The sequence below is a fragment of the Bos javanicus genome, chromosome 14 (assembly GCF_032452875.1).
Source record: "Bos javanicus breed banteng chromosome 14, ARS-OSU_banteng_1.0, whole genome shotgun sequence".
Taxonomy (NCBI): domain Eukaryota; kingdom Metazoa; phylum Chordata; class Mammalia; order Artiodactyla; family Bovidae; genus Bos; species Bos javanicus.
The window spans coordinates 54,666,887-54,686,763 of NC_083881.1; the positions used below are offsets into that span (position 1 = coordinate 54,666,887).

General features: G+C 38.7%; 1 non-coding gene across 1 annotated transcript; it reads right to left on the minus strand.

The window, feature by feature from the left end:
- Positions 1-19,537: 19,537 nt before the first annotated feature.
- Positions 19,538-19,611, minus strand: TRNAR-GCG (transfer RNA arginine (anticodon GCG)). The gene has a single exon. It is a non-coding gene; the product is annotated as a tRNA-Arg (tRNA).
- Positions 19,612-19,877: the final 266 nt, after the last annotated feature.

Sequence of the window (19,877 nt, forward strand, 5' to 3'; positions counted from 1 at the left end):
CCTAAAGAGACATAATGACTGAATATAATGTGGTTTCCTGGGTTGGGAAGTTCCCTTGGAGAAGGAAATGGCAACCCAATCCAGTATTCTTGCCAGGAAAATTCATGCCCAGAGGAGTCTGGTGGGCTCCTCTTTTGAGGTCACAAAAGAGTCAGACATGACTTAGCAACTAAACAAACAAACAAAAAAATTCCTGGAACAGAAAAGGATAGTAGGTAAAAGCTAAGGACACATGATTAAGTTATGAACTTTCATTAACTTAGTGCATCAGTATTGATTCAGTAATTTTAATATTACTATGTATAAAACTTATGCAAGATGTTAATAATAAGGGAAAAAATAAAAACTTTGTGGGGCTGTATATGGGAACACTCTATTATATTCTCAATTTTTCTGTAAATCAAATATTCTCTAAAAATATGAGGTCTGGTTTTAAAATGAAGTTATTTGAAATATATATTGTTTCCATCTTTAATAATAATTCTTGTATTAAAATAAGTTATTTCTATTCCCTGGAAAAAAGAAATTAAGTCCCATAAAGGAGACATACACAATTTACTGAACATCTCAGATTACTTTTCTAATTTAGTTGATACTTAAGGTGACCAAGATACAACTATAATGTTTAATAATGCAGCCTTTTAAAATGCACAGGTGAGAAAGTTATAATATCATTGAAATATGGAGGTTATTTAAAATTTCCTTCCAAATTACATTTTAATTATTAAAAATAAAATGCTCATTTAACTTATAATCAAATTCTACATCTATACTGGATGTAATCATTTGATTCTAGATGGATTGCTTTCTCTCAGGCTTACTTGGTCTGTCTTTATTTTGGCAAACTATAATGCGTACTTAGCTATCTTTTGCTTGTATTAAAAGAAATATGTCACCTCTAAAGAAGCTCACAAAATAGTTACATGGATAAATACAGATCCGTTTAGTTGGACCTTTATATCTATGGGGCTTTTCTCGTGACTTACATGGTAAAGAATCTGTCTACAATGCAGGAGACCTGGGTTCAATCCCTGCGTCCGGAAGATCTCCTGGAAAAAGGGAACAGCTACCCACTCCAGCATTCTTACCTGCAGAATCCCATGTTCAGAGGAGCCTGGAAGACTACAGTCCATGAGGTCACAAAGAGGAGTTTTGTCATCCTACTGACTGTGCAAAATTGATTAACATATAGTTGCTTCGAGCATTTTCTTATCTTAAAACAATTTTCTTTCAGAACCTATCACTTTAAGTTTTTTCTTTCCATGCCTTTCTATCAAAGGTTAGGTCTCATTGTTTCAGGCACGATGGAAATGCTAAAACTCCTACAAATAAAATACGTTATCATTACGTCATTACTATTCAATTTTTCATTCTTTATTTAGACAAATATTTCCAGATTGAGGCTACCAGGAGAGGCATTTGGGGAGAAAACAACAAGAAACAAACATCTGTACTAGATTTTTACTCATTTCCTTTTCTGTATTTTTAAAAATTATTTTCCTTTTCCACTGGTTCCTCCTAATTTTAGCTTTTTCAAAAACCAGAGTCATCATCCTTCTTGGGAACCCTAGAAGTATAAGCAGTAACAAATTCTGAAGAGACCCTACTGACCCAGGACACTGCTCAATTAGAGTATTCTTTCTTACCCTGCTTAACCAGAAGTTAATACTTTCTAAAAAAAACAAAGACTAGTTGAAAGTAACAAGATCATCCAACCAATGGAATGAATAATATGCAATTTACTAAGTGATTAATATAGCAAGTTTAAATATGTAAGTAGTAAATCATAACATGAGTATAGCTGGTGTTTAATCCTATAATTATCTAGAATTGGAAGCCTTAGTATTTGCAATTGCCTCATTCTTATATCCTTGGGATTCCATAAGCACCTTAAATATGATAGAGGATGGCAGGGTAACAAGGAATCTGAGCCCTTTAGTGATTTTATGATACAGAGCTATCTCTTCATGCTGCTGGACCTACCTCCACAATGTGACAAGAGAGAAATAAATTTTCCTCTCATTTGAGCTTCTGAACCTACTAGATACATCTTAGTCAATAAAGAAATTAGTACATACAAGTGGAATACAGCAATAACAAAACCTATCCCTGGGTCAGGAAGATCCCCTGGAGAAGGAAATGACAAATCACTCCAGTATTCTTGCCTGGGAATCCCATGGACAGAGGAACTTGGCAGGCTACAGTCCACGGGGTCACAGAGAGTTGGACAAGACTAAGCATACACACACACACACACACACACACACACACACACACACTCACAATATGTAGCTCATATACAGACGTTGGACAACGCACAGTGAGGCAACAGCTACTGTAGGCTGGAGAGCTGTTGAACTGACTTTGACATGGCAAACTATTTGATAAAATGGTCCTCCACAGATATCTGGAAAGCCAGTAGTATATTTCCTGAGTCTCAAAATGTAGGAAACAGTGCTGGAATATTTCAGGGAATTGGTTGATGTTACTTGCTGTTGCTTTTCACAATGTATTGAAGGGATGAGATTAAACTAAACAAGAATTAGCCAGCTTGCAAGCAGAAAGGGAGTTCTGCTAAAAGCAGTTTTCTAAGTATTAATACTAAGTGCAATAAATATAAAGGGTTCAGTAACAAAGGGCTTTGGAAGACTGGAAAAGTCAACTGCTTCTATAGCTTAAATAGAAGATAAGGCTTGAGGGTGACCTTTCTTAATCATCTTACATTAGGATGTCTCTGTCAGACTGTGAAAACTAGGCTTCTAATTAACTAATACTAAATTATTTCGGAGAAGGCAATGGCACCCCACTCCAGTACTCTTGCCTGGAAAATCCCATGGATGGAGGAGCCTGGTAGGCTGCAGTCCATGGGGTCGCGAAGAGTCGGACACGACTGAGCGACTTCCCTTTCACTTTTCACTTTCATGAATTGGAGAAGGAAATGGCAACCCACTCCAGTGTTCTTGCCTGGAGAATCCCAGGGACGGGGGAGCCTGGTGGGCTGCCATCTATGGGGTCTCACAGAGTCGGACAGGACTGAAGCGACTTAGCAGCAGAAGCAGCAAATTATTTCAGGTTAACTGCTGAAAGAGTGACAGGCCAAGCATCCAGACAAGGAAATAAACAAGAGATTTTCTAGTCTCACTATCACCAGATAAGATCTTTGGTTGTTGTGGTAACTTTTTCACATAATTGACAAGAACCAAATAGACCGAATATTCTGTGTTTTTCAGAAATTGTATTATAAAGGAACACACAAGCCTAGCTTGCAAAAGCAAGTAATTACTAAACTTTAAAGCAACCTCATATTCTAAACCAGTCTAACAGAAAGGGATTTCTAATACTTCTCTAGATTCTCTGTAGCAAGTGCGTCATAATTCTATTGTCAAACAATAAGTGAAAAGAAGTTGCTTGGGTTTACTTAAATAAAGGGCTTTTCTGGTGGCTCAGTGGTAAAGAAACCACCAGCCAAAGCAGGAGACATGGATTCAATCCCTGGACCAGGAGGATCCCCTGGAGAAGGAAATGGCAACTCACTCCAGCACTCTTGCCTGGGAAATCCCATGGACAGAGGAGCCTGGTGAGCTATAGTCCATGGGGTCACAAAAAAGTCAGATATGACTTAGCTACTAAACAACAACAGGAGCTTAAGTAAATATAAAAACTCAAAATTCATTGATGTCTGAAAGTATTAGTAATAGTAAACAGTAATGCCTTAAGGCTTGCTTCAATAAAGCCAGAGGACAATTGCTCTTCAAGAAGCACAGTCTATTACAAGTAATGCCTATTAACAACTGAGCATATAAGCTGTAATAATTGTTCCAAGAGAAGTATGTAAGAAATGGTATGAAAGCGTTCTAAGTGAAAAAGCTGAAGGGAAGAGTTTCTTTTTAGAAGAAACAACATGAGGAAAATCAGAAGAAATGTATATATATTAGGGGAAAACTAAAGATAGGAACTAGCCAGGATGAGATTATAACGAATCCAGCAGGTCTTAAAATGGGAGTCTGGGCTTTATCTTTTAAGCCAGTGTGTCCCAACATGCAATCAACATCCCAGGGATGGTACACAGAAATCTTTATGTGTGATATAACAATTTTAATGATGATTTATTTTAATAAATATTATAAAAACATAAGCAGAACTTATAATACTGTAATTTCATACATATTAGTACTTAGGATAGCATCAAGTTGGCTATTGCTATTGTAATCCATTGTATGCAGAAATAAAGGCTGTGTTCACATATATTTGGAAGTATTTCACATTTTCAGTAATTAAAACATTCACACAACTACATGGAAACTATTACTAGCTAATCAGCTACTAGATTATGACAAGGTCATTTCTATATAAACTGATCAATTCAAAATTTTCAGAGAGTAATGGTAATTTTGACAAGGAAATTTTAAATCCTGATGTGTCTCTCTCTGTATTCAGTCATGTCCAACTCTTTACAATCCCATGGACTGTAGCCTGCCAGGCTCCATTGTCCATGGAGTTTTCCAGGCCAGAATATTGGAGTTGGTCACCATTTCCTACACCAGGGGATCTTCTCAACCCAGGGATCAAACCAGAGTCTCCTGCGTCTCCTGCGTTGGCAGGCGAATTCTTTACCACTGCACCACCTGGGAAGCCCTCTGATAAGGATAAAGGCAATTAAATAGATGATATGGGGGGAAAAAAAGAAAAATTATTTACTCTTTGTTGAAATCAATGAATACTGTATATAGACTCAATAAAATCTAGAAACATAAAAAGAAACGAAGATGGGCAACTGAATCATTCAGTTGTATACAGAAAAGTAAAAGAGTCTATCACTCAGTCATGTCTGACTCTTTGTGATCCCATGGACTGTAGCCCACCAGGCTCCTCTGTCCATGGGATTCTCCAGGCAAGAATACTGGAGTGGGTAGCCATTACCTTCTTGGGATCTTCCGGACCCAAGGATCAAACCTGGGTCTTCTGCCTTGCAGACAGATTCTTTACTGTCTGAGCCACCAGGGAAGCCCAGAAGGCACATTTAAATGATCTAGCTCTCAAAAGCAATGCAAGGGAATTATATGACAGTGACAAAGAAAAAGAAGTTGCTTTACCGATTAGCTGGATTTTAAATGCCATAAAGTTTCAATTGTCGATAAGAAGTTTCTATGTCAAATATCCATATGGAAAGGAAATAAGAAGTAGTTCCCTAAAAGGTTGAAAATTTGACATTATGCAGGAAAACACTATTCTTCCAAATGACTAAACATTTCACACAGAGATGAAACAACTATCTTAGCTGGAATTCATTTAACTCAATGTTTTGTTCATTTGAGGGGGGATAGATTGTACAGCTTGGAATGAAATCTTACCTTGCCAATAAATTTCTTTATATCTTGACTAAATATAAACTTTAAACTGAGAAGTTCCTGGTTGCAACTGTGCTTTCAGTTCTGCAAAAGCTTACAAATCTTCCAGCCTTAAGGGAATAAAGCCATATCATTTTAGGAATATGCAAAGCCAAGTAAATATTAGGGGAAAACAGAATCTTCTCTTCTGAATCTAATCTTTGAAGGCTACAGATAAAAATATATCTTTTAATTTACTATTCCAATAAAATGATGTAATGCAATTGTATATAATTGAATGTTCTCTGTATTCATGGAAATTAAAGAATATCTTAAAATAAAATGTCTAACTTGCAGTTTATGCTGCTAGAAAATCTATGCTGGGTTTCTGGATGAAGATGAGCATATGAGACCATTGCCACAGCAACCAAATCTGTAAATAATATTGTGTTAGTCACAGGGAACACAATGTATGCTGTTTTTAATATTCTTCCTTTACCCTTTGTCACTGCTAATTTATGTGCAAGCTAACTCTAAATTTAATATGGGAACATTGTCCTCTTTGAATTAAAAATTAAATACAAGACAATTCTTTTTCAAATAAACTTTGCCCAAGTTTATTCCACAAGAAGCTACCTAATGACCTTCACTGATTATGACAGTTTGTTAACACTGTTATTTGAGCTAGCAAATCATCATTGAGATGCAACTTGGTACATTGGAAAGCAACAGTCTTGGAGTCAAGATAAATCTGGATTGTGATTATAATTTTGCCATGATGACATTTTTCCTCCTCTTAAAATAGGAATAAAAATGGAATCCATTAGGTTTGTTGTGAAGGATAATGTATACAAAAGGCAGGACACATAATGTGTCATAATAGTGACAATATATCCCATGATATTGATGAAAATAGGTCTGCATATTTAAAAAATTACATGAAACATTTTGCTGGTGTTATGATTCCATTATATTGTTCTGATATAGGATTTATAAGTCTTGAACTAAAATTTTAATTTTGCTATTTTCTTCTTAAACCTGAATGGTTGGTGTTGCTTCCCTAGAAAAGAGGAGTCACTCTCCCACTTTTTACATCATCCCAGTGGAACAATCACAAGTCCTGTCTCTCCATGGGAACATAGTTTAGGCTGAGCCTGTCAAGGCCCTTCCCTCAAGGACATCACTATGGATGCATGAGTCAAGCCCAAAAGTCAGTACCCGAAAAGTCCATCTCTTCTCAGTGGAGTTGCCAATATCTGGCACTCCTGGGCCATCTTGTCCACTTGGAGGAGACCTCCTGTAATCAGGCCATTCCTAGGTTCAGTTCCAAACTAGTGCAATAAAAGGAGTCACCTCAATTTCTGGCTTTCCAGGGCATACAAGTTATGTGTACACTATGCTGTGGTCTATTAAGTGTGTAATCACATATGTCTTAAAAAAAATGTGCATGCCTTAATGAAAAAATATAAAACAAAAAATTACAATAATAACATCAAAGATCACTGATCGCAGATCAACAAAATAAGGACGACCCAGAGGGAGGGTATGGGGAGGGAGGAGGGAGGAGGGTTCAGGATGGGGAACACAGGTATACCTGTGGCAGATTCATTTTGATATTTGGCTAAACTAATACAATATTGTAAAGTTTAAAAATAAAATAAAATTAAAAATAATAATAATAATAATAATAAAGTTTGAAATATTGCAAGAAACACCAAAATGTGACACAGAGTCATATGGGGGAAGTGGTGCTGATATACAAACCCTCAATTTGTGAAAACACAGTATCTGCAAAGCAGAGTAAAACAAGGTTCATCTGTACACAAGATGAAGCCACGCAGGGGTTAGCAGAGCAGTCACGAACACGAAGATAGTGCTTAGGGTATTTGAGGCCCATAATCCAGATTTTCCAATTAAATTAGCCAATAAAGAGCTTTTGGCTTATGTTCATTTGAGTTGAATTTCCATCAGCCACAACGTGTGCTAAATCACTTTAGTTGTGTCTGTGCTATTACTTTTCTTTTGACATAGATACACAGCTAACTTGGAATTAATGTTTATACGGTGTAATGTAGCATGAGTGCCTGGTGGTTTCTTTCTTTAAAAAAAAAAGTACACAATCATTCAAAAGCATTATTAAAAAAAACCCCGCTGCTCTGACATTTGTCCTAGAAGCATTACTTTGCTTCTCCACTCCCTCTTCCAAGCTGTGGGTCTAACTTGCTCATCTTGTGCCATGGTCACACTGTTTTAATTACAACAGATTTGTAATAACTCATTATATCAGCTAGAGTAAGGGTATCCATTTTCTTCTCCCTTAAGATTATCTAAGCTATTGTTGGCATTTGGTATATCCATAAAATGTTTTGGAATTGGCTTGTCCACTTAAGTGTTTTCATTTCTTTGATTTAATGAGTATTACACTGAATTACCATATCAGTTTGCAGAGAGATCCTTCAAATGTTGAATTTCCCAATCCATGCACAATCTCTCCAATTACTTGGATCATTTTTTAAAATTTATACAAATTTTGTTCCATTGTTTTATAAGAGAAAGTCTTAGATTTACTCTTCAGTTCAATTCAGTCGCTCAGTCTTGTCCAACTCTTTGCGACCCCATGAATCGCAGCACGCCAGGCCTCCCTGTCCATCACCAACTCCCGGAGTTCACTCAGACTCATGTCCATCGAGTCAGTGATGCCATCCAGCCATCTAATCCTCTGTCGTCCCCTTCTCCTCCTGCCCCCAATCCCTCCCAGCATCAGAGTCTTTTCCAATGAGTCAACTCTTCGCATGAGGTGGCCAAAGTACTGGAGTTTCAGCTTTAGTATCATTCCTTCCAAAGAAATCCCAGGGCTGATCTTCTTCAGAATGGACTGGTTGGATCTCCTTGCAGTCCAAGGGACTCTCAAGAGTCTTCTCCAACACCACAGTTCAAAAGCATCAATTCTTCAGCGCTCAGCCTTCTTCACAGTCCAACTCTCACATCCATACATGACCACAGGAAAAACCATAGCCTTGACTAAATGGACCTTTGTTGGCAAAGTAATGTCTCTGCTTTTGAATATGCTATCTAGGTTGGTCATAACTTTCCTTCCAAGAAGTAAGTGTCTTTTAATTTCATGGCTGCAGTCACCATCTGCAGTGATTTTGGAGCCCCCAAAATAAAGTCTGACACTGTTTCCACTGTTTCCCCTTCTATTTCCCATGAAGTGAAGGGACCGGATGCCATGATCAGTCGCTCAGTCATGTCCAAATCTTTGTGACCCCAGGCCTCCCTGTCCATCACCAACTCCCGGAGTTTACCCAAACTCATGTCCATTGAGTCAGTGATGCCATCCAACCATCTCATTCTCTGCCTTCCCCTTCTCCTCCTGCCCTCAATCTTTCCCAGCATCAGGGTCTTTTCAAATGAGTCAGCTCTTCACATCAGGTGGTCAGAGTACTGGAGTTTCAGCTTCAACATCAGTCCTTCCAGTGAACACCCAGGACTGATCTCCTTTAGGATGGACTGGTTGGATCGCCTTGCAGTCCAAGGGACTCTCAAGAGTCTTCTCCAACACCACAGTTCAAAAGCATCAATTCTTCGGCACTCAGCTTCCTTCATAGTCCAACTCTCACATCCATACATGACCACTAGAAAAACCATAGCCTTGACTAGACAGACCTTTGTTGGCAAAGTAATGTCTCTGCTTTTGAATATGCTGTCTAGGTTGGTCATAACTTTCCTTCCAAGGAGTAAGCGTCTTTTAATTTCATGGCTGCACTCACCATCTGTAGTGATTTTGGAGCCCAGGAAAATAAAGTCAGCTGTTTCTACTGTTTCCCCATCTATTTGCCATGAAATGATGGGACCAGATTCCATGATCTTCATTTTCTGCATATTGAGCTTTAAGCCAACTTTTTCACTCTCCTCTTTCACTTTCATCAAGAGGCTTTTTAGTTCCTCTTCACTTGCTGCCATAAGGGTGGTGTCATCTGCATATCTGAGGTTATTGATATTTCTCCCGGCAATCTTGATTCCAGCTTGTGCTTCCTCCAGACCTGCGTTTCTCATGATGTACTCTGCATATAAGTTAAATAAGTAGGATGACAATATACAACCTTGACGTACTCTTTTTCCTATTTGGAGCCAGTCTGTTGTTCCATGTCCAGTTCTAACTGTTGCTTCCTGACCTGCATACAGATTTTTTAAGAGGCAGGTCAGGTGGTCTGGGATTCCTGTCTCTTTCAGAATTTTCCACAGTTTATTGTGATTTACTCTTAGCTATTTTATATTCCTGATGCATTTTATAAATATAATTGATTTTTGTAGGTTGATCTGTCTAGAAACCTTGCCCCATCCATGCAGTAATTGCCCAATTTATTTTTTACTTTCTATATTCATAATCACAATACCTGTAAATAATGGCAGTCTCATTCTTCCTCTTTAATGTTTACATCTTTTAAATCTTAATTTTTTTAATTGCGCTGGCTAAAAACTCCTGTTTAGTATTAAATGGCAATGGTAATAGTGTATATTCTTGCCTTATTCTTTTGTCAAAATGAAATATTATTTTTTAAGCATTGGCTCCAAGAAGATAGTACCTAGACATTAAAAATAAAACGGAAAATATGGTGGGGATACTGGAGAAGGAAATGGAAACCCACTCTAGTATTCCTGCCTGGAGAATCCCATAGACAGAGGAGCCTGGTGGGCTAGAGTCCATGGGATTGCAAACAGCTGGACATGACTGAAGTGATGTAGCACATACACTCGGTGGGGAAAGTGTGAAGGAAAAGGAATGAAACGTGTTTAAAAAAAGAAGAAGAAGAAGGAATAAAGAACATAGAACCAATTTAGATTAGGTATAACTGGAAGTCAACGATTTAAAAAGTCATTGCCAATTCTCTTGAACATTTTAACACTGATAACTTTATAGTTGTCAGGCGCAGTGATTTAGAAAACATAATATCTCTCCATGTGGCTTTCATCAACTGTTTCTAAGCAAAGATTTTTGATCATTTCAATTACTACATTCCAAAATATGTAGCAGGGTCCATATAATCAATCCAAATAGGGTTATGAAAATACTTAAAGTCACAAAATCAATCATTTTTTTCTAATGTTTTTCATCTTCATTTATCTGAATCACATTTTCAACAGTAAATTTTTCAACTAATTTCTCTCCACCCAAATTAAGCTAAGTAACTGTGGTAGCCAGCTTCCCAGATGGTCACCCATGATCCTTACCTCCTGGGTATTTATACATTTGAATAAGACTGACCCACTTGCCCTACTTACCCACCCACATTTTAAAAAGCTGATGTATACAACGAATAAGATATTTTAGGAATTAATGGTAAGTCATAAAAGACATCCATGCCACCTCTTCTCTCCCATTAAATCACTCACTCGGAGGGAAGACAAGCACCCGACTGTAAGGACGATGAAGCAGCCTATGGAGAGACCAGGGCCTCTGAGCCCTCTTGCCCAAAGCCACCACCAATTTGCCAGCCATGTAAGTAAACCATCCTGGATGTGGCTCTTCAAGACCCACTGAAGCTTTCAGAAGATTCCAGCCCCATACAACATTTCTACTACAATTTTATGAAAGACTCCAAGCCAGAACCACAAAGCCACTCTGCTCCCTTCTTTCAGATACACAGAAACTGAGATAATGAGTGCTTATACTGCTGTTTTGAAGTCACTAAATTTTGAGGCAATTTGTTACAGAGCAACAGATAACTACTACAATATCCTTACTATCTCCTACCATCAGTTCAGTTCAGTTCAGTTGCTCAGTCATGTCCAACTCTTTGTGACCCCATGGACCACAGCACGCCAGGCCTCCCTGTCCATAACCAACTCCTGGTGTTCACCCAAACACATTTCCATTGAGTGAGTGATGCCATCCAACCATCTCATTCTCTGTCGTCCCCTTCTCCTCCTGCCCTCAATCTTTCCCAGCATCAGGGTCTTTTCAAATAAGTCAGCTCTTCACATCAGGTGGCAAAAGAACTGGAGTTTCAGCTTTAGCATCATTCCTTCCAAAGAAATCCCAGGGCTGATCTCCTTCAGAATGGACTGGTTGGATCTCCTTGCAGTCCAAGGGACTCTCAAGAATCTTCTCCAACACCACAGTTCAAAAGCATCAATTTTTCGGCACTCAGCTTTCTTTATAGTCCAACTCTCACTTCCATACATGACTGTTTTTCCATACACTGGAAAAACCATAGCCTTGACTAGATGGACCTTTGTTGGCAAAGTAATATCTCTGCTTTTGAATATGCTATCTAGGTTGGTCATAACTTTCCTTCCAAGGAGTAAGCATCTTTTAACTACACGGCTGCAATCACCACTTGCAGTGACTTCGGAGCCCAGAAAAATAAAGTCTGACACTGATTCCCCATCTATTTGCCATGAAGTGAAGGGACCAGATGCCATATCTTAGTTTTCTGAATGTTGAGCTTTAAGCTAACTTTTTCACTCTCCACTTTCACTTTCATCAAGAGGCTTTTTAGTTCCTCTTCACTTTCTGCCATAAGGGTGGTGTCATCTGCATATCTGAGGTGATTGATATATCTCCCCGCAATCTTGATTCCAGCTTGTGCTTCTTCCAGCCCAACATTTCTCATGATGTACTCTGCATAGAAGTTAAATAAGTAGGATGACAATATACAGCCTTGACATACTCCTTTTCCTACTTGGAACCAGTCTGTTGTTCCATGTCCAGTTCTAACTGTTGCTTCCTGACCTGCATACAGATTTTTTAAGAGGCAGGTCAGGTGGTCTGGTATTCCCATCTCTTTTAGAAATTTCCACAGTTTATTGTGATCCACACAGTCAAAGTCTTTGGCATAGTCAATAAAGCAGAAATAGATGTTTTTATGGAACTCTCTTGCTGTTTCGATGATCCAGCAGATGTTGGCAATTTGATCTCTGGTTCCTCTGCCTTTTCTAAACCAGCTTGAATATCTAGAAGTTCATGGTTCATGTATTGCTGAAGCCTGGCTTGGAGAATTTTGAGCATTACTTTACTAGCATGTCAGATGAGTGCAATTGCAGCCATGAGTGCCGTAGTTTGAGAATTCTTTGGCATTGACTTTCTTTGGGATTGGAATGAAAACTGACTTTTCCAGTGCTACAGCCACTGCTGAGTTTTCCAAATTTGCTCCTACCATATATACTAGCAATTTCTTTATTAAAACATTTTCTTTTTCCATTTTTTAACTGTATTTTCCCCACAGACTTAAAGCTATGTGAGAACAGACAAACATTCTTTTTTTTTTAACAATTATAAACCTGGGGTTATTATGATGGCTATCCCTTGCACGCATGCCTGCTAAGCTTCTCCAGTCATTTCCGACTCTCTGTGACCCTATGGACTGTAGCCCACCAGGTTCCTCTGTTTGGGGGATGGAATACTGGAGTGGGTTGCCACGCCCTCCTCCAGGCACTCTTCCCAACCCAAGCATCCAATCTGAGTCTCTCACATTAGGAGCCAGGTTCTTCACCCATAACACCACCTGGGCTTACTCTGTTTAAGTTGCCTGGAAAATCCCATGGACAGAGGACCCTGGTAGGCTGCAGTCCATGAGGTCACTAAGAGTCAGACACGACTAAGCGAGTTCACTTTGACTTTTCACTTTCATGCATTGGAGAAGGAAATGGCAACCCACTCCAGTATTCTTGCCTGGAGAATCCCAGGGACAGGGGAGCCTGGTGGGCTGCCATCTATGGGCTCGCACAGAGTCGGACATGACTGAAGTAACTTAGCAGCAGCAGCAGCGGCAGCAGCATAAGTATCAAATAGCCAAATTTTAAAGGAAGATTACCTTTTTCTAGAATTAAAAAAGAGAAGTTTCAAGCAATTGAAACAATCAAACACTAAGCCCAGGAATATACTTGATTTGTAGCTTTGGGAACAAGTTTTCCCATGCTCTTCTTTCATTGTAAGCAACAATCTACATCAGTTCTTAAAAGGATTGTAATCACATCAAGTTCTAGCTAGTATGCCTGTGGATTTCAAAGCTGTCCTGGAGTATAAACAATCTAATAGCCAAGATATTTGATTGCCATAGTATTCTGATTTCATGAAAAATTCTTCTTTAAAATATATACTTTATCCTGTTCAGTTCAGTTCAGTCACTCAGTCGTGTCTGACTCTCTGCGACGTCATGAATCACAGCACGCCAGGCCTCCCTGTCCATCACCAACTCCCGGAGTTCACTCAAACTCACATCCATCGAGTCGGTGATGCCATCGAGCCATCTCATCCTCTGTCATCCCGTTTTCCTCCTGCCCCCAATCTCTCCCAGCATCAGAGTCTTTTCCAATGAGTCAACTCTTCGCATGAGGGGGCCAAAGTACTGGAGTTTCAGCTTTAGCATCATTCCTTCCAAAGAAATCCCAGGGCTGATCTCCTTCAGAATGGACTGGTTGGATCTTCCTGCAGTCCAAGGGACTCTCAAGAGTCTTCTCCAACAGCACAGTTCAAAAGCATCAATTCTTTGGCACTCAGCCTTCTTCACAGTCCAACTCTCACATCCATACACGACCACTGGAAACACCATAGCCTTGACTAAATGGACCTTTGTTGGCAAAGTAATGTCTCTGCTTTTGAATATGCTATCTAGGTTGGTCATAACTTTTCTTCCAAGGAGTAAGCGTCTTTTAATTTCATGGCTGCAGTCACCATCTGCAGTGATTTTGGAGCCCAGAAAAATAAAGTCTAACACTGTTTCCCCTGTTTCCCCATCTATTTGCCATGAAGTGATGGGACCGGATGCCATGATCTTAGTTTTCTGAGTGTTGAGCTTTAAGCTAACTTTTTCACTCTCCTGTTTCACTTTCATCAAGAGACTTTTTATTTCCTCTTCACTTTCTGCCATAAGGGTGGTGTCATCTACATATCTGAGGTTATTGATATTTCTCCCGGCAATCTTGATTCCAGCTTGTGCTTCTTCCAGGCCAGTGTTTCTTATGATGTACTCTGCACAGAAGTTAAATAAGCAGGTATTTTAAATTCCATTAATTCCCTTCACATTTGTTTCTTTTATCTTCACAAATTTTATGTTAAACCATTATTCATTTTCATTTGTTCTTCAGAATAATGCTTTCTGTGGAGACAAAAAGGATAAATATTTTAATCCAAAGGTTAGCTTTGCATCTGATAGACAGACACAGTGGTATATGGAATTTTCTAAGGAGAATTTTATCATTATAAAAAATAGGGGCAAAATCGCTGAATTATCTTTACATTAGAAAACCTGACATTCTGTTCTGATTTTGCTCAAATCCCTGTTACTACCATCTTGCTTTGTGTGATTAAGATCCTTGCTGTAACTCAGCAAGGGTTTTTGAACGCACCCCTGAAATGAAAAGACCCTGGTCAAATGAAATAAAGAATATAAAAATAATTCTACTTCTGTTTTACTTAGCGTGCCCTTAACTAACACATTCCCATAAAGTCGATTTCTGTTTTTCTAACGAAGTGCCTTCTCATCATTTCCCTTTTATATGTGAGAGCTTTCGGGGAGAAATCAGGAAGGGGAAAAAAAAAAAAAAACTCCATTAGAGGAACAGAAGTAAAGATGGGAAACTAACAAAAATGCTTCTTTACTCTCTGAAAGTCTGGAAATTTATATTATAATCATGCTAACCATTTTGCTCTATTTGCTTTTTGAGGAAGTTGTAACCTTCTCTCTCTAGATCATGACAAATTAAGACTCTTTTTTGATGAAGGAAAGCAATTTACATGCAAATAATAATTCCAAAATATCAATCTTACTTCCTGCTCACATCTAATAATTAAAGACATGATTTCTCCCTTTTCTATACTCTGTAATACATTCTTTTTGGTGGGTTGTTTTTCCATTTTTTTGACATTTTGTCCTTCCTTTCCTAAACGAAAAAGGCTTTGACATAATTACTTCTAAGGATTGAACATAAAGCCATCTCCTCACATAGTTGACTTTCTGCTGGAATCCCAGAAATTCATTTTTAACCCTCTCTAGACCATTTGATCTCCTATTTGTTTCTTGAATGCATCAGGCTTCTTCCCACCTTAGGGCCTTTGTATGTAATAGCCTCCCAACCCTCGCTCAAGGGTCTCCTCCTCAGTGAGTCCTTCTCTAGCTTCAATGTCTAGAAGTGCACACTCTCCCTTTCCCCTACCCCACCTCAGCACTCACTACTCTCATTCCTTGTTTTCTTATTCTTTTTGGCACTTCACTTTCTGTGATTTGCCATAATATATTCTATTCACTTATCTGCCTAACGATCTGTAGTCTACCACTAGTGTGGGGTCCTATGGCAGTGATTTTGTCAATTTTGTCACATATGCTTTCTCAGTTCTTAGCATGGTGCCTGACACATAGTAGGTGCCCAATTAATGTCTGTTCTATGAATGAGGACCATGGAAGCACTAAAATGTTATTACAAATAGTTCTGAAGTCTATGTGTCCTCCCTGGATTTTCTGTGAACTGAATAATCATTTTATTATCACATGGGAGTTTGTGAGATTGTTTAATACTAGAATGATTTTCTCACAGTGAAAAGTTTGGACTCTAAAACTCTCAGGCAGAAATCACACTCTTAAGTGTTTGCAAGGACCAGGCATGTAAATAAGCTGAGGTTATGTGGGTCAGATTTAGACTGTGGGTAACTAGATGGAGTGTGTCTAAGACAATAAAGTGTAAAAACAAACAAACAAAAAACAAATAAATAAAAATAAAATTATTATATCTATTTAAAAAAAGACAAATGAGTTGCAGCTTTTCAGCATCATCAGGTACTTCCCATGGGACTTATTGCCCAGAGCCACTTGACTGTCTATTTCTTTCAAAGTAGGAAATTTGAAATTTTACTTGCAATTGCCTGGCTCTTGGAAGTTAGCAATTAGCCAATTGTGAGATATGCCTGGTGGACTGCAGAATGCTACACAAAATCCTGTCCCCCTAGAGTTGCTGCTCTTAATCCTCCCTTTAAGTTGAATGACGTGAAAACTTAATGAATTAAGTTGAATGACATGAAAACATGAATCCCTTGGAGGATTAAGTTGAATGACATGAAAACTGTAGAACACAGTTCAGAGCCTTGAGCATACACTCTAAAATCTAGAGCGAAGCGTAGTCAATCCTAAATAGCCATTGCATGCTCCTTTTATCCTCCCTCCTATTCTACCCCTGCTTTGGTTTTCTAAGAATATGAATACTTTCCAAACAGAAAACAACTACGACACCATCCTACAGTGCAAATAATGAGAAAAATAGGAAGTGCTTTGATATCTCTAGATTGTCAACATCCTGCACTTTAAAAGTGAAATAAGGTGACTGAACAAGCACTGTGATATGGTGACCGTTGATCCTATAACTGCAGACCCTGATGCAAACCAGGGTCTCCTGAAAAAAGGGAAGATTCGTATCAGGTGGGTCATGTGTGAATTTAGATTAATACTTAACAGACAAAGTAATTTTCCTTCTTTTTTAGTTCTTTCAGAGCCGATTCACTGTTACCTCGTTGTACCATCTCAACCACCCTATTAGACTTCATATCACCTTCTTAGAATTCCTTTATTCCAATTATCAGAACTGTGCCAGGCTATTTTTAGTGAGAAACTGTGTGTAAAGTCTTTCTTTTTGCTACACTCCCCCCTTGAATGATCTGAAAATTGTCACTCCACTGAAATGAAGTCATGTCTTCTTTCAATATGCAGCTTACCTACTCTGATATTTTTACTTGAAAATTAGTAACACTGACTTGTTGTTCCTACAAACATGAAAAACAGAAAACAGCAAATAAAGGGATATTTAAATAAGAAAGCAACCTCATTCATCTGAGCATTTTACTGACAACTTGAAAAAGAAGTTGAACAAATACAGTCATTTCTTGCCTAAAGACTATGTTTTAAAACTAATGGCACCAATAGATGTCATATATAAATGAGTAGGAGTTGGAAAAATTGGACAGATAATAAGCAATTCTGTGAACAAAGGGATGTGGCAAAATGCTGACTGTTTAAGAATATGGTCCAAGAAATTACACAATCAATAGAATTGCCAGGCATCTTCCATCTTTGGATCAATTAGGTTAAGAACTAAAAGTATCCATATTATGCTAATTTCAGTATACAATTAAGAGAAAAGGTATCAAAAGAATAGAATTAAAGCTTCCATAGAAAAGAAAACAAAAAGAAAGTATAGCAAATTGTAATTCAAGATGCAAAAAAGGCATGAAACATTCTAGGTGACTCGCTTGGACAAAGAAATCAAACAGTCTAGTAAAATAAAGACAGGGAGACAAATGTAGTTACCAGGAATAACACAACTGGTGGGGAAAGTTTTCTGCATAAGAAACTAAAAAGAGACAGATTAACAAATGGAAACAGCTAAGAGGAAACTGAAGCCATCCGTGAAATGAAACTTTACCTACTACCAAAGAAAAACTCTTTGGTATTTTTAAAGGTAATAAAATCAGAAAAAATATCTTTGGTATTTTTAAAGGTAGTAAAATCATACCTTTAAGTATACAAACCACTTTACTTAAAAGTGGAAGTCACTCAGCTGTGTCTGACTCTTTGTGACCCCAAGGACTATATAGTCCTTGGAATTCTCCAGGCCAGAATACTGGAGAGGGTATCCTTTCCCTTCTCCAGTGGATCTTCCCAACCCAGGGATAGAACACAGGTCTACCTGTTCTGCAGGCGGATTCTTTTCCAGCTGAGCCACCAGGGAAGCCCAAGATTACTGGCGTGGGTAGCCTATCCTTTCTCCAAGGGATCTTCCTGACCCAGGAATAAAACCAGGGTTTCCTGCATTGCAGGAGGATTCTTTACCAGCTGAGCTATCAGGGAAGCCCAAGTTTTGCTTAAATTTTCTCATTTTAGCCTCATGAGAAATTAGGTAGATAAAAACTGTCATTTTGTATGTGAGCAAAAATAAGTTTTAGTGATTTTATGATTTTCCCAAAGTCTTCCAGGAATTTAAAGAGTCAGAGCTCAAACTCAAACTTGTGTATATTATTTCACAATCCACAAAAAGTTAATTTTTCCATATTGAGTTTTTCAGACACAATATTACGTGCTAAAGTAAGTGTTAAAAATATAGCCCAAATCTTTCCTTCTAACCTAGACTTGGCCAACCATTTCCATTCTTTCCACTCTGGGAACTACCATAGGAGAAACCTACATTACCAGAATGATTGACTGCAGTACAAATTTATGATTTCCAACCTCAGCTGGGCCTTTCCTGCAGCACAACAACCATTGTGCTCATCACTGGTTGGCTCCTTGGGGCTTCCCCGGTGGTTCAGTGGTAAAGAATCCACCTGCAGTGCAGGAGTTGCAGGTTTGATTCCTGGGTTGGGAAGATCCCCTGGAGAAAGAAATGTCAACCCACTCCAGTATTCTTGTATGGAAAATGCCATGGACAGAGGAGCTTGGTGGGCTACAGTACATGGGGTTGCAAAAGAGTTGGACATGACTTAGCAGCTAAATAATGTTAGCTCCTTATCCCATTTCTCAACATATAAACCAGAGCAGTTATCAACTTTCCTCCCCCCTCAGCCTTCCCTCTCCTCTGCCTGCCCTACTTTCAGCAAATTAGTTATCTCTCTGCTCAACCAGGACAATGGGTGCTGTTTGATATCAATTGTTTCTCCACTAAAAACTTAGTAATCTTTCCCCTATTCTTACACCTTGTTTTCCATCTACCTCAAAGGAAGAGAAGCTCTTTCCATCTATGCCTCTGATTTTTATTTTTCAACTTGTTCCTTTAACTAACAACACCCTTTAAATTTTTTTAAATTTTAATTTTATTTATTTGGCTATGCCAGGTCTTAGTTGCAGCACTTGGGATATTTAGTTATGGTACAGGAACAATTAGTTACAGCTTGTAAGATCTAGTACCCTGACCAGGGGTCGAACCTGGGCCCTCTGTATTGGGCACATGGATTCTTAGCCACTGGACCACCAGAGAAGTTCCTAACTATTTCCTGCATAGAAGCACCATTCTCCTGTCTTGCAGATCCGTTCTATTTTCCTCCACTTTGCCTCCATTTCACTGCCATCTCAATTTTCTCCTTCTGTTTACCACCATTCTCATTGAACAGACAGACAGTGAAGTCGCTCATGTGACCCCATGGACTATAGCCTACCAGGCTTCTCCATCCATGAGATTTTTCCAGGCAAGGGTACTGGAGTGGGGTGCCATTTCCTTCTCCAGGGGATCTTCCTGACCCAGGAATCGAACCTGGGTCTCCCGCATCGCAGGCAGATGCTTTTACCATCTGAGCCACCAGGGAAGCAGATGACAATCCTAGCTCAGCTTCCTCGTGGGTACTGCTCACATCTGGCCCAGAGAATTGGACCTAGTAGCCATTAAGCAAAACTTTCTCAAATGAATAAATGAATGAATGAGTGAACTTCTACTTTTTAGTTTCCCTAAAAGGATTTATGAGCAGATTCCTTTTAGGAAAGTGGTGATTAGAAGCAACTTTGCTGTTCAAAAGGATTTCTTACATGAAGGAAGTGTCATTTACTACTTAGTGCTGTGTGCTAAATCGCTTCA